Source organism: Somniosus microcephalus, chromosome 8, assembly GCF_052327205.1.
Source record: "Somniosus microcephalus isolate GS21.2 chromosome 8, FLI_Smic_1.0, whole genome shotgun sequence".
Taxonomy (NCBI): Eukaryota; Metazoa; Chordata; class Chondrichthyes; order Squaliformes; family Somniosidae; genus Somniosus; species Somniosus microcephalus.
The window spans coordinates 166,442,569-166,457,498 of record NC_140994.1 but is presented as its reverse complement, the minus strand read 5'-3'; positions in this window follow the sequence as shown (position 1 = coordinate 166,457,498).

Genomic DNA, 14,930 nt, shown 5'->3' with positions numbered 1-14,930 from the left:
AACATCAGTAAGAGCCTTGTGCGATCTGTAGTGTCAGCTCATCTACTGTATACGATATTAAAAAACAGAAAGATAAAATTAGAAAGTTCTTTGCTGACACAGAAAGTAAAAAGGTAATCAAATCACGTAAGACATTAAAGGAAGGTAAGCAAACTGACGTGGAGAGTGCTCTCATGCAGTGGTTTCGGCAGTTTCGCAGTGTGGAGTCAGGCAGTATTTCTGGAGAAATGATTATAGCACAGGCTAAAATATTCCACAGAGAATTGAACATTCAGGATGAATGTGAATATTCACAGGGCTGGCTGCATAGGTTTAAAAATAGGCACGGCATTAGTCTTTATCGTGTGTATGGTGAGAAAAAAAGTGCAGACACAGAAGCAGCCACGGCATATGTGGACGAATTCGCCAGGTATGTTGCAGCTGAGAAATTATCACCTGAACAAGTGTATAATGTGGACGAAACAGCTCTGTATTGGAAGTGCATGCCGAGGAAAACGTTGGCTACGGACACTGAGGAGGCACCATCCAGTTTGAAGGATTCGAAGGAGAGAGTTACTGTACTTGGCTGCAGTAATGCTGCTGGAACTCATAGGTGCAAACTGTTCGTGATTGGAAAAAGTGTTAACCCACGTGCGTTTAAAGGTGTTAAAATCTTCCCAGTCATTTATCGAGGGAATAAGAAAGGATGGATAACAACTGCATTTTTTCTTCAGTGGTATGAGAAGCATTTTGTGCCAGAGGCACGAGCACATTGCAAAAGTGTTGGCCTTGACCCAAATTGTAAAATAGTCTTGGTTCTGGACAATTGTTCCGCCCACCCTAAGGCTGAAAATCTTATTAAAGGTAACATTACAGGTATCTATTTACCCCCAAACTGTACATCTATTATTTAGCCATGCGATCAAGGAATCTTACGATCAATGAAAGCAAAGTATAGGTCCGAATTAATGCACCGCATATTACTGGCAGTTCATGGAGGGAAGCACCTGACAGAAGTTCTTAAAGATTTCAACATGAAGGATATGGTATGGTCACTAGCTCGTGCCTGGGAAAAGGTAAGTCCAGACACTCTAAAACATGGGTGGCAGAATCTGTGGCCAGCTCGTGTGTTTGACAATGATAATGATAATGAGGAAGCTGATTTCATTGGGTTTCGCATTTCTGAGGAAGCAGAAATTATTTCAGAGTTAATGGATTAGGCCAAGGGTTTGTCCAACCCTGCAGTATTGGAAATGATGGACAATTTGGAGGAGGATGACTTACATGATTGGATGGGTGTCGACTATAATGTACCTGTTGTAAACCAGATGACAGATGAAGAAATTGTTAGAATGGTACAGAATCAGAATAATGAACATGTAGAAGTATGTGATGATGGTGATGATGATGAGGATGACGTTGAGGAAAGGTATTCTATTGACAAATGTATTCAGTTAGCAACAGATCTGATAAAAGGATTAGAACAATGGAACTTCATCTCGGAAGAACAGATCATGAATATTTACATGGTCCAAGAAGCGCTTATAAAGGAAAAACCGAAACACATGCGACAGACAAGCCTTCAAGACTGGTTTACCACTACGAAGGAAGTCACCACAAGAGTCAACGCCCTATAGGGAGCATCGATAATCCTGTCGCCTCTAACTCGTCTGACCCAGATGACCCATCAGCTGATAGCCCAGAAGAAACCCCAGAAGAAACTACAGACAATGAAGAAATCCCTGATGTAACTCAGATATAAGTTGACTTGAACTTATCATCTGACCATTTTTTGTAAGTGGAAATAAAGCTGTATTCACGGTAATTAAATGATTGTTTTTTATTTAATCCTTACCTGTATTGTGTTTATACTGTATGCTTTATCTACTTCTTTCCAGTTTTCCAGTTATTTCTAGTACAGTAAACTGTGACGCAGTTTCAGTGAAGGGTGGGCGAGCGCCGAAGGAGTCGGGCGTTTGGGTTGTACCTAATATTGTTATTTTAGGTGTTATTTACTTAACCTTCAGTGGTTCGGAATTTTCAATGGTCCGGCACCGGCCTGGCCCCGAGGGTGCCGGATTATCGGGGTCCAACCTGTATAAGAATGTTTTATTTACCTTTTTAAATAAAGTGTTTACAAAAATGAGAGCAATGTTCCTACCACCATTTTAGGTGTGGGAGGATTGAGAACTGTGTCTGCATATTCCCACTCACCTACAGTTGCACTCAGTTCCCTCGGCAGCATGTGGCACAGAGACAAGAATAATATGTCTATCAATTTAGTAGACATAGTATCGAGGGAGGCAGAACTTGCCTGATTTGAAGGAACACGACCATTGTAGAAATGTTAAAATTAAAATAGCCTTTAAAAGAATAACCTCAGGATTTTTTTTAAAATTGGCACATATTGAAAATGAATACTGAATATATCATCTCGACGTTGGACAACTCTGACATACAGTCACTGGTGTGAGTGGGGAAAACAAAATAATATCATCTCAGTGAAGCTGACTAGGATCAATAGGTACATGTGTGTTGCACTGTGCATTGCAAGTAGCACATGCACAGTGATGCTCGGAGTTGGTGTGGCCAGCATAACACACATTATATAATTGTCTATTAACCCAAGGCTTGAACTTGCACTGTGAACTAGCAGCTACGATCACTGCTTCTCTGGCATTAAGCTCTTGTGTCTATATCTGGATCAAGGATGTAATGAGGTCTGCTGCCGAGTGGTTCAGGCAGAACCTGAACTGAGCATCAGTGAGCAGGTTATTGGTGAGTAGGTGTCGGATGACGCCTCCCATCACTTTACTGATGATTGGGAGAAGGCGGATAAGATAGTAACTGGCTGAGTTAGATTTATCTTGATTTTTGTGGAAAGGACATATCTGGGCAATTTTTCACACTGCCGGATAGATGCCTGTGTCATAGTTGTACTGGAATTGCTTGGTTAGGCCAGGTCTTCCACACTACAGCCCATGTCCAGTACACTCAGCCGCTTCTCAATGTCATGTGGAGTGAACCAAATTGGCTGGATACTGGTATCTGTGATTGTGGGGGCCTTGGGAGGAGGCCAAGTGGAATTGTTCACTTAGCACTACAGTTCCTTGGGACCCTTGCTGATAAATAAACAGTAAAAATGCATCTTTTTGTATGGTTGCTAGAGACACTAGATTCTCTGTGCAAGGCTGCATTAATGGCCAAATAAATTCTACCAATAGCTTCTCACCATTATGTACAATAATAACTAACATTTTTTACAACACTCTTCAAATACAGGTACACTATCCCTTATCCGAAAGCCTTGGGACCAGCTGAGTTTCGGTTTTCCGAATTTTTCGGATTTCAGAAGGTATTATTATAAGACTGGGAAATTTGTATTTAATATAAATTTTTAAAGTTCAGGCTACCTCTTGCGACTGTTCCGTGTCTCACTCCCCTTCCTGCTTCTCTGGAAAGCCGGATATCGGCTGACTCCTACTAAGCTGGCCCGCAAATCAGGTCGGGGGTCGGGTGTGGGGGGGAGAAAAGAATATTGGACGGGCCGCGGTTCAGGTCGGGGGGGTCGGGGATCGGGGGGGGGGTCGGGAGGGGTCGGGGGGGAGAAAAGAATATTGGACGGGCTGCGGTTCGGTTCGGTTCGGTTCGGGTCGGGTCGGGTGGGGGGAGAAAAGAATATCGGACGGGCCGCGGTTCGGGTCGGGGAGAAAAGAATATCAGACGGGTCGGGGGTCGGGTCGGGTGGGGGGCGAGAAAAGAATATCGGACGGGCTGCGGTTCGGTTTGGGTCGGGTCGGGGAGAGAAAAGAATATCGGACGGGCCACTGCAGCTATCAGACGGGCCGCTGTATTGTTGGGTTCACTCTCCCGGTACCTCCTTCACACTGCCCGGCTCGGCCTGCAATCTCCTACCCAGGAGGGAACTCTGTGACCCTCTGCCCTGCTCAGCGTAAGTCGTGCGCCACTCTGGTCATGTTGTGCGCACGACTTACGCTGAACGATAAAACTTTCGGTTTTTAGAGGTTTTCGGAAGTTCGGATAAAGGATAGTCTTACCTGTACAGAGAGAGACACCTCAGAACACTTTACAAGCCATGTAAGATACCTTCAGCTTTGTTGGCATTAGGTGTAGGAAATTATGGCTCATCTAATTGGCTGCTGAAGAGAATGGCAAACAGCCACTGGGTCAATGGAGAAGACAGACAGGCAGCGCTGAAAGGGAAGGGTCTAAGAATTGTGACTGTGGGGGCACAAGACAAGAAGCCATTTGAGACAATGTACTTGTGACAATGCGACAGGCAAGAATGGAGTCAGGAGAGAGCAGTGTCATTGAGGTGAGCTGTGGGGGAAGAGGCTTTTGAGTAATATGGTGTAGTTGACAGTGTCAAAGGCAGTGGCGAGGTCAAGGGGGTGAAGCTGGACGGTGAGCTATAGTCGCAGTCATATATAATGTAATTGGTGACTTTGACAACAACAACAACAACTTGCATTTATATAGCACCTTTAACATAGTAAAATGTCCCAAGGCGCTTCAAACGAGTGTTATCAAACAAAATCTGTCACTGAGACACATTAGGAGATATTAGGACAGATGCCCAAAAGCTTGGTCAAAGAGGTAGGTTTTAAGGAGCATCTTAAAGGAGGAGAGGTGGAGAGGTTTAGGGAGGGAATTTCAGAGCTTAGGGCATGGCTGCTAACGGTGGAGCAATTTAAATCGGGGATGCAAAAGAGGCCAGAATTGGAGGAGCGCAGAGATCTCAGAGGGTTGTAGGACTGGAGAAAGTTACAGAGATTGGGAGGGCGAGGCTATGGAGGGATTTGAAAACAAGGATGAGAATTTTAAAATGGAGGCATTGCTGGACTGGGAGCCAATGTGGGTCAGCGAGCACAAGGATGATGGGTGAACCGAACTTACTGCAAGTTAGGATACAGACAGCAGAGTTTTGGATGAGCTCAAGTTTATGTAAGGTGCAAGATGGGAGGCCGGCCAGGAGAGCATTGGGATAGTTAAGTCTTGAAGTAACAAAGGCATGGATGAGGGTTTCAGCAGCAGATGAGCTGAGGCAAGCACAGTCTCAGTGTTGTGGGCAGGGCAGACACTTTTTTTGGAGGTCTTCAAACAGGCAATAGTGGGAGCATAATTACAAGGCAATGACATACTCCAGAAATCTTACAAAGAAAGGGAAGCTTGGAAAAGAGGTAGTCATTGGAAATGAGGTAGTAGTTGGAGAAGGTGGAGTAGAGAGAAGGTTTGATGTAAGCATAGTGTTTGAAAATTACTATTAAAGTGAAAAAGATAGAAAAAGATAAAGTGTTACAAGTGCAGTATGTTTAGAGAAATCTGCTCGTTGCCAGCATTTATTTTCCATTAAAAAAAGATTTCCATCAATTGCTTAATGGCCATAACAGTCTGGAAATAGGCTGAAAGCTATTTTAAGATCCATTTGAAAACCCTATTAACTAGTAAAGTCACTAATGCACCAAAATGGTTATTTCTATTTATTCATAATACTTTTGTGCCTTTGTTCTTTAAAACTGGTTACTTTCTCCCATACACGGCAAAACTGGTCAAATTCTGCCTCTCTCTTAGTAGGAGATGCTGTGATACTGTACCAGTATTGTAGCAAAACAGATCAGAAAAATCTGCATTTAAAACCATAAAGTATTACAAAACAGGGATTTGCAGGTTATCAGGGATAAGACAATGAGATATTACAGTATATAATTAAAGAGACCAAGATGAGACCAGATGTAGTTATTATTACAGAAGAATAATTAATGTAATACTTTCAGATTCTAGATATAAAATATGCAAATCAGAAAGCTGCTCTTGCTGAATCATGCAGTGACCTAAAAATTTAATTACAATGAAAGATCCCCAGGCTTTAAGCTTGCAACCATTCTTACATACTTTAATTAATGAAAAAAAAACATCCTTTGCATGGTTTTTTTCTGTTTCATTTTGAGAACTATAGAAAATTTAATCTTCTTACCCGATTCATAATTTTTTTTATTTGGGTAACAAATTTCTCATATTGAAGTGAAAATAGCCGAATGATTTTCCCAATGCACCTATAAAAAGCTCCCGGGAATAACAACGGGCGCGATCTTGCCAGCCCTGGGGAGGCGGGACTGCCGGGAAAATGGCAGAATTTGGGGGCGGGTGCCCAACCCGCCTCCATGCCATCTTGCCAGGAGGTGGGTAGCCGTCCCACGCCGGGTCCCGTCTCCTTGAAGGCGGGAAGGGATTACAGCCACTTATCTGCCTGTTAACAGGTAGTTAACAGGCAGATAAGAGGATTATCCCCATTTTGCCCACACAAGTGCAGGCTTCCTGAAGGCTCCAAGCCCCGCCAGGGCCACCGAGGCGAGTAGTGGGTCTGCGGGGGTTGGAGGGGTCCAAAAGTGTGCTGTGGAGGTAAGTGATGGGTGCAAGTGTGGAAAGGTGAGTATCTGAGGTAAGTGCAAAATGTTAGAAAAAATGTACTTACCTTTGTTTCTTCCTGCAGGCTTCAGTCGGTGTGTCGGTAGAGATGACAGATGGCCGTTGCATTCTCCAATGCAACACCCATCTCATTTCTGCTAAACAAAGAGGTTTGATGAGGTCTTGAATTCAAGACCTCATCAAACTACAGAGAATGTCACTGTTTGACAGCTTCACAGAGCTGTCAAACGATGACAATTCATCTGTCAAAAATTTTTGACAGATGAATCATATGTTGACGTTCTCTGCAACCGGCTTTCCCTTAATTGGCCTGCTAAGCCCGCTGGACAGACTTAACAAGGTCAATCAAGGGAAAATAGCGTGGGTTGGCCAGAAGTTGATGGAGGCGAAACATCGACCCGCCAAGCAGCAGTCCTGCCTCCAACGCACCCCCATTGGCAAAATCACCCCCAACGTTTCTATTCCACAATTTCTATAACTGTATAAACAGTATTATTGTACAGAGAAATACGACTATAAGTAGTGAGACTTGACTTGTCCTCCCATGTTTTTTCTCTGTCCGTTCTTCTGGGGCAGACTGTGGATCTGTGCCATTCCCAACTCTCAACAGCCAAACTGAGTCTGACAGTTCATCGTGTGGCAGGAGTTCCTTGGGAGGTCCCCTGCCCTTCAATGATAAGGTACAATGCTACAATTAGTATTAACACAGTCGGGTAGGCCTGCTTAACTGAAAGATTAATCAGTTGTAAAATTAATCCCAGTCAAGAACGGTTGTAATTTGCGATTTTATATCTTTAAAATAGCCAAAATTCGGATCAAAATGGTTACAGAATTTTCAGTTTTTATTTCTGATTTTCCCCATTCTAGTCATCATATTGGCCCCGAAATTGCGGTCAGAGGCTTCCTGCAGGGAAATGCCTCCGATCCTCAAATAAAATGACCGCTCACCTGCTGGTCCGGGAGGTACAGAGACTCGCGGTCCTGGACCTCTCCGGTTACCCGTGGGAAGAGGCCCTAGTATCTCAGGGGCGCAGGCTGTTCGCGAATGCCCCTGGGGTCACGTGGGCCGGCCCAACGAATGACAGAAGGGGAATTCCCCATTCATGCTTAGGGGGATTCTGTATGTACGGAAACCATATAAGCATGAATGGGAATACCCCAAAAAATACCTCTACAATTCAAATAAATAAAAAAATCACATATTTAAAATTAATTAAAATGGCATTTAATTAAATATTAAAAACAAAAAATTAATTTAAATTTTTTAAAATTGTTTTAAAGGGGCTAAAAATCAACTTACCTTATTTCACAGGTTTTTAAATGTATAAATTATTATTAAAATTTTATTTTTCTGTTTTTTAAAACTCTTACACTGGTAAAAGCAGGCCTTACACTTGCTTTTACCAGGCGTAACAATTTCACCGGCAGAAGTGGGGCAAATAGCCCAACTCTCTGCCCATGGGTGCCCTTTTCCCGGGGCTGCGTTGGATCTGTCAAGCTCTGGGTTTTCGCGCATGCCTAAACCCGGAACTTGCGCGGCCCTTACGGGCGCGTGCACACCACGTACGCACCTGGAGGGGCCGCAAATTACGGCCCATTGTGTTCCTTACTCTTGTACCCATTTGGAATGCTGAGTGGTATCCTTTTTAGTTTTAATTCCTGAAGTTAGAAAGAATGATGGTTAGGGTTTTAAAGAACCTGGGAAAATCAGCAATTCAGTTAAATCTTGGAGAAACTGTACTTATGCGATGATTTATCAAAGAGGTAACCTACTACTAGAAAGTACTGCTGGCTTCTTGAAATCTTGATAGTATATTAAAAAAGATCTTTATCTTGCTGTTGTCTCTGCAGTCTGTGAATCTAAGCCTTTGAAAAATATATATCTTCGTATATAATTTGCACACTTTTTGAACAGTAAAATTCCCTTATTTCTTAAATAAGGCATTACTGTCTTTAACGAAAATGAGTCTGAACTGCTACAGAATAATCTGTCATGGGAATAGAATTCCATCACTAGGGAATTTGAGCTTGAATTGAACACTGTACAGCAGAATTTAGCTGTTTTAGTTCAAATGTCACTGTGAAACCTTCATGAAGGGCATGGCCTAAGCATTGCTGGAGACAATGGTACTCAAGGGATTCAAAGACACTTCTCACTACAGAAATAAATACAACTCTCAATATGAGCTGTCCATCACATCACATCAATCATTATAATCATTAGATTTAAGGATTTCATGCTGCTGTTCTAGCAATATTAATAGCCATTCTAATCAGGAGCAATGAACAGGATGAAAGGTGTCATTCGCAGTGATTTATACTGAATACACTACTGCCAGTAGCAAGAGTGGGTAGTGATCATTATATCCCTAATTGCTATCTCTCAATCTGCCACACTTGGGGCTTGTTTGATTTAAAACAGTAACATTAACTATATGCAAACTAAATTCAACTTCAGCCCCCTTCTGCATTACAATGATGCATCAATATAATAATACCCAGAGATAATAGATGGCTTAAAGTGAGTTACAAGACAATCTGCATCACTATCTGGAAAGAGGAGAGCATGCCAGGGGATCTCAGAGACGCCGTAATTGTGACCTTCTTCAAGAAAGGTGACAAGTCCGATTGCGGTAATTACAGAGGAGTTTCCCTGCTGTCTGCCACAGGGAAAGTCATCGCAAGAATCCTCCTCAATCGCCTTCTCCCAGTGGCCGAAGAGCTCGTCCCAGAGTCGCAATGCGGATTCCGCCCACTAAGGGGCACAATGGACATGAACTTCACCACACGCCAATTACAAGAGAAATGCAGGGAACAGCACCAACCACTGTACATGGCCTTCTTTGATCTCACAAAGGCCTTCGACACTGTCAACCATGAGGGATTATGGAGTTTCCTCCTCAAATTCGGCTGCCCTCAAAAGTTTGTCACCATCCTCTGCTTGCTTCACAATGACATGCAAGCCGTGATCCTGACCAACGGTTCCACCACAGACCCAATTCATGTACGAACTGGAGTCATCGCACCAACGCTCTTCTCGATCTTCCTTGCTGCAATGCTCCATCTCACCCTCAGTAAGCTCCCCGCTGGAGTGGAGCTAATTTACAGAACAAACGGGAAACTGTTCAATCTCCGTCACCTCCAGTCCAGATCCAAGGTCATCCCATCCTCTGTCGTCGAATTACAGTATGCAGACGACGCTTGCGTCTGTGCTCACATGGAGGTCGAACTCCAAACCATCGTCAACACCTTCGCCGAAGCGTACGAGAGCATGGACTGTACACTAAACATCCGTAAGACAAAGGTCCTCAACCAACCTGCCCCCACCACACAGTACTGCCCCCCGATTATCAAAATCCACGACAAGGCCTTGGACAATGTGGACCACTTTCCATACCTTGGGAGCGTACTGTCAACAAGGGCAGACGTCGACGACGAAATCCAACACCGCCTTCAATGTGCCAGTGCAGCCTTCGGTCGCCTGAGGAAGAGAGTGTTTGAAGACCAGGACCTCAAACCCGGCACTAAGCTCATGGTCTACAGAGCAGCAGTGATACCTGCCCTGCTGTATGCCTCAGAGACATGGACCATGTACAGCAGGCACCTCAAAGCACTGAAGAGGTACCACCAACGCTGCCTCCGCAAGATCCTGCAAATCCATTGGCAGGATAGGCGCACCAATGTCAGTGTTCTTGCTCAGGCCAACATCCCCAGCATCGTAGCTTTGACCACGCTCGATCAGCTCCGATGGACAGGTCACATTGTCCGCATGCCCGATACGAGACTCCCAAAACAAGCGCTCTACTCAGAGCTCCGGCACGGCAAGAGAGCCCCAGGTGGGCAGAGGAAACGCTTCAAGGGCACCCGCAAAGCCTCCTTGAAAAAGTGTAACATCCCCACCAACACCTGGGAATCCCTGGCCCAAGACCGCACAAAGTGGAGGAGAAACATCCGGGAAGGTGCCGAACACCTCGAGTCTCTTTGCCGGGAGCAAGTGGAAGTCAAGCGCAGGCAACGCAAGGAGCGCACGTCAACTCAAGCACCCCACCCACCCGCCCCTTCAACCACCACCTGCCCCACCTGTGACAGAGACTGTAGGTCCCGCATTGGACTCATCAGTCATCTGCAAACTCATTTTTAATGAGGAAGCAAGTCATCCTCGGTTCCGAGGGACTGCCTAAGAAGAAGAAGGAAACAAGACAATAATTCGGTGGAACAATGCTGGGAAGGAAGTGGAATTCTACAAGATAATAGTAGCAGGTACGTTGAGGAAGAAAATAAAATAGTTGCACAAAACTAGTATTTTCTTCAAGTATTCATTAAAAAGGTTAATACTAACTTGATATCCAATGGTTAGCCTTGGCTCAGTACTGGCACCCTTGTCTCTGAGTCAGAAGGCTGTGGGTTCATGTCCAACTCTAGATTTGCCTATTCCAATGCTTTCTTGGTCGGCCTCCCACCTTCCATCCTCTGTAAACTTTAGCTCATCCAAAACTCTGCTGTCCTATTCTAACTCGCACCAAATCCCATTCACCCATCACTCGTGCTCATTGACCAACATTGGCTCCCGGTCCAGCAATGCCTGAAACTTAAAATTTCATCCTTGTGTTCAAACCCTTCTATGGCCTTGCCCCTCCCCCATCTCTGTAACATCCTCAAGCCTTACAACCCTCCGAGATCTCTGCACTCCGCCAATTGTGGTCTCTTGCGCATTCCTGATTTCTAATCGCCTCACCATTGGCTGCCATGCCTTCAGCTGCTAAGGCCCGAAGTTCTGGAGTTTACTCCCTAAACCTCTCTGCCTCTCTCTCCTTTAAGACGCTCCTTAAAACCTACCTCTTGACCAAGCTTTTGGTTACCTCCCTAATATCTCTTTATGTGGCTCGGTGTCAAATTTTGTTTCGTACTACATTAAAGGCGCTATATAAATGAAAGTTGTTGTGCACATAATCTAGGCTGACACTTCAGTACAGTACTGAGGGAGTACTGCACTGTTGGTAGTGCTGTCTTGGATGAGACCAAGGTGTCATCTGCCTTCTCAGGTGGATGTAAAAGACGCTACTCAAAAATGAGCAGGGGAGTTCACCCCAGTGTCCTAGCCAATGTTTATCTCTCAGCCAACATCAGTAAAACAGATCATCTGTTCATCATCTCATGACTGTTTCTGGGACCATGCTGTGCAAAAACTGGCTGCTGCATTTTCTACATCACAACAGTGAGGACGCTTCAAATGTACTTCAGTGGTTGTCAAGCGCTTTGGGACGTCCTGACGTTGTAAAAGGCACAATATAAGTGCAAGTTCTCTCTTCTTCCTTGTGATGGAGAGTATATGCATCGGAGGCTCAGCCCCAGGGTCGCCTAGGATGTCGGGACTGCAAACAGTTTGGTTCAGCCTGAGTCAGCATTGTTGGTGGCAGAGTCTTCAGACACCTCTCCCTACTTTCTGGACCTCCCTTCCTAAACCCATCTATCTCTCCACCTTTAAAAAGCTTCCCAAAACCTATCTTTTCAAATCAAGCTTTCAGTCATCTTTCCTAACTGTCACCTTGTTTCAGCATCCACTCCTTCATCTATTTTATTTTCTTGTCCCTCTGCAAAACACCTTAGACTGTTTTCCATACTAAAGGTGATATATAAATGCAAATTGTTGTTAATTAACACAGAATTAACTTGTTTGCTGGGAATCTGCCATCAGTCTCAGATATACCTGTCACCTATATCTTAGTGGCCTCAGTAAATTTTACATTTCACGAGGTATAGTTATCAGATGGGAATGCTGTAAACAGGGGATCCAGAAGAGAGTCCTGGTTTTTTCATTTGTTGTCACCTTAAGCTATCTATTGCCAAGCCAGCATTGAATCCAATCAGTTAATACGCAATTTATTGTCAACATGGCTCAGTTGGTGGCACTCTCGCTTCTGATAAGCAAATTATGGATTTAAGCCCTGGTCTAGGACTTGAGCCATTAACTTGGCCTGACACTTCAGTGCAGTGCTGAGGAATTTGTTACAATGCTGGAGGCACTGTCTTGTTGAGCTATTAAACTGAGGAGCCAATTGCCTGCTCAGGTGGATGTAAAAGATCCAATAGCACTACTTGAAGAAGAGCAGGGAATTCTGCTGGGGTCCTGGCTAATGTGCCTCTCTCAACCATCACCACCAAAAACAGATCATCTTGCCATTCAATCATTTGCATTCACAGCAGTTGGATCTTGCTGTGTACTAACTGGCTACTTCGATGGTCAATGGAACAAGTGACTGCATTTCAATGTGTAATTCACCAGCTGTACAGCACTTTGAGGCACCCTGAGAACATGATAAGGCACCATATAAATAATTCCATCCTTTATTTAAAAACTTCACACGTGGAACTTTACAAAATAGTTCCTAAAAATTTAGGTAACTTATATAACTGATAACCTTCACTCATTAATGCATTTAACTTCTAAATACACTCAAATAAATAATAAAACGTTTTTTCAAAATGTGCACAGATCACTGGGAAATGCAGATATTTTCTTTAAATAGTTTTGTACTTCAAAGAAACTCTAAACTTTAAAAAAAATTGATAGATGGTCATCCAATCCAGAGAATGTAGAAAATTGTTACATTACTGCAGTGAAGAGTATTCAGCAAATGACCCACAGGACAACAGAATCCAGCTCAGTCCTGCATTTCAGGCCCCACACAATATTTTGATGGCCCTGATCCCAAGTCACTGATATTTTATAGCAGATGAGGCTCGATGCAATGTAGTGGAAATCTGGCAGAAATTTAAGAAAAGTATCAAATGATGTCCAGAAATGGCCTATCAGAGCACATTCCTTTATTACTCTAATCCTCCCAAACAACTGAATTTTGAACGCCTCTTTTTTTTGTTTCCATTATCCTGCCAATCTGTTTTTAACATTTATCAAGAGGTGCTTCCTACTATCTGTCCTTGTACACCAGTCACTGAAAGCAAACATGCAGGTGCAGCAAGCAGTTAGGAAGGCAAATGGTATATTGGCCTTCATTGCAAGAGGAGTACAGGAGCAAGGATGTCTTTCTACAGTTATACAGGGCCTTGGTGAGACCACACCTGGAGTACTGTGTGCAGTTTTGGTCTCCTTACCTAAGAAAGGATATTCTTGCCATAGAGGGAGTGCAGAGAGCCATTAAAAAAAAAATTTTGGCAACTAAATACTGTTTTTCAGTTTTTTAAAACTTTCTCAAATCAGTAGCAGAAAAAAAGACCTTGCATTTAAATAGCACCTTTCATTTCCTCAGGATATCACAAAGTGCTTCACAGCCAATTAGTTATTCTTTTGAAGTGTAGTCACTGTTGTAATGTAGGAAACGCAGCAGCCAATTTGACGGTAGCATGCTCCCACAAACAGCAATGTGATAATGGCCAGATAATCTGTTTTAGTGCTGTTGATTGAAGGATAAATATTGGCCAGGACACGAGGGATAACTCCCCTGTTCTTTTTTGAAATAGTGCCATGGGATCTTTTACCTCCACCTGAGAGGGCAGACGGGACCTCGGTTTAATGTCTCATCTGAAAGACAGCACCTCCAACAGTGCAGCACTCCCTCAGTACTGCACTGCAGTGTCAGCCTAGATTTTTGTGCTTAAGTCCCTGGAGTGGGACTGGAACCCACAACCTTCTGACTCAGAAGCGAGAGTCCTACCCACTGAGCCACGGCTGACACTGTATTTCAAATTTAACAGATTTAAATCAGATGAAAAATAATTTGTTTCAAAGGTAAAATACAATCAAGAAAATAATTGCAAATTGCAAGTAATTGTATTTGTTTCTAGCGACGTCCTGTTCCTTGCAAAGTAGACGTCTTTAACAAAAACTAAAACCTCGACAGACATTGTACAGAGAAACAAAAGTAGAAAGAGGAAAAAGAATGAGCTGTAAAATATAATTGTCTATATTAATCTGTAAAAATAGTTATAGGAAAAACAAATTAAAATAAAAATCGGGTAGGAAAGTGCAACAAAAGAAAATGTGAAAATGCATCATCACATACAACTGTTTTTTGCACTTTGCTCCTGATGCTGGGTGTGCCTGTCTGAGCTCCGATACCTGCCCCAGCTCTGATAACCATCATTAAACTATACTAAAATCTTGGAACAAGTTATTGCTTGAAACTATAGTCATCGATCAAATCAAATCTTGGGTGGAAGGGCATTATTCTGCCATTGGATTTGGGTGGTGCAACATGAGATAGAAAGAGAAGTCTAACATTTTCCTGTTTAAACCAAAGAAATATTCTAACAATACGAAACAAGGATTGAGGAACTCTGTGGTATGGTATAGCCAGATAAAGCAGCTAAATATTATAATCAAAAAACATTGTTGCTGCCATTCCTACATTTACATAACCTTACTACTCCCTTTTGATCCAGAAAATGTGTTGCGTTGAGTCATTCTCATGGCAGTTCAGCATTTTTCACATTAGGTAACTGCGAGGCTGTCAGCAGATTCCAGAGTATTTTGGCAGATGCCATTT